This window comes from Mastomys coucha, unplaced genomic scaffold (genome assembly GCF_008632895.1).
Source record: "Mastomys coucha isolate ucsf_1 unplaced genomic scaffold, UCSF_Mcou_1 pScaffold21, whole genome shotgun sequence".
NCBI classification, from domain to species: domain Eukaryota; kingdom Metazoa; phylum Chordata; class Mammalia; order Rodentia; family Muridae; genus Mastomys; species Mastomys coucha.
This window is the reverse complement of record NW_022196904.1, coordinates 90,518,720-90,519,818: the sequence shown is the minus strand read 5'-3', so window position 1 is coordinate 90,519,818 and position 1,099 is coordinate 90,518,720. Positions and strand designations below refer to the sequence as shown.

General features: G+C 43.5%; 2 long non-coding RNA genes across 2 annotated transcripts in view; one reads left to right on the top strand and one right to left on the bottom strand.

Moving 5' to 3' along the window:
• Positions 1-1,069, bottom strand: part of LOC116102673 — a 10,911-nt gene extending 9,842 nt beyond the window's left edge. The window contains exon 1 of the long non-coding RNA XR_004123258.1: positions 360-1,069. This is a non-coding gene — a long non-coding RNA (uncharacterized LOC116102673). The remainder of the gene's footprint in view (positions 1-359) is intronic.
• The window catches only part of LOC116102672, a 13,167-nt gene continuing 12,113 nt past the window's right edge, over positions 46-1,099 (top strand). The window contains exon 1 of the long non-coding RNA XR_004123257.1: positions 46-113. This is a non-coding gene — a long non-coding RNA (uncharacterized LOC116102672). The remainder of the gene's footprint in view (positions 114-1,099) is intronic.

The window sequence follows — 1,099 nt, the reverse complement described above, 5'->3', positions numbered from 1 at the left end:
GAATCTGAAACTGAAAGCACATTGTCCACAGGATAAAAAGGGCCCCAGCACTGCCTTCTGCAACACTTGGTTTTAGAAGAGGACAGAGACCCAGCTGCCAAACATCTTCTCAGGTACCTAACAACTATGAACTCTGACCTATGAAGGGGAAGGTCTCTAAAGTGGCAGGGAACTTGAAAAAAATCTGAGGGAGGGGTGGGTATAGCAGTGGGGTCCATGCCTTGAAGGGTCAAAGTCAGAAGGTGCAGTTCTGGGTAAGAAGTAGCCCAGGCAGGAGATGGGGGTCAGATCTACAGAAAGGCAGGACAGGCATGAGGCTATAGCTGTTTCTAGACACTTAAAAATATAATGAAATTTACCTCTCAGGTCCCGCAGGATGCATCCAGGTACATATAGTCTCTTATGTATATGAAACTGCCTGCAGTTTCAAGAACTGGGGTCTCTCAGGAGAAGGAACAGGGATCTGAAAGAAAGGTTTAGAATTGCAAGAAAAACAACGGAACAAGTCAAAATAGTCCTATCAAGGTTCAATCGTTAATCAGAGGGGGCAGGGTTTTATAATAGTACTGCGAAAGCAAAAGCGAGTCTCTAGGTTCCATGATGTTTACATAAAGTAAACACTGCAGCTTTCGTCAGGCACCAAAGTCCCCAGCAACTTGGAAATCTTCAGCCAATGGGTGTTTTCATATCTCAGTGGGTGGACTTCCAGGAGAGGAGAGGTGACAATTTGCAGAGAGCTTTTGTTTAGCTCCCCAGGTGGGATAGTAGCTTTCAGGCAGAGACTGTCAGAATGTCCGATGGCTGGGCTAAAACAGAAGGTAATATATATATAGACTTTTTTCTTCCTGTACTTCCTGAGTTTTTAGGCCAGAATATGGCTATCCTTAAGCAGTCCCATTTTCCTCCTAGCTACACAGGATCATCAGCTTCTATCTCTTCTTTGTTTTATTTGTCCATTTTTAATTCCAGAGTTTTAAAAAAAATATGCTTTTAAAAGATACACAGCTCTTGCTGTGTAGTCTAATCTAACGCAGAACACAAGGTCCTCCTGCACCAGATCTCCTGCATGCTGAGAACATCGGCTTATTCTTTGTTTTAG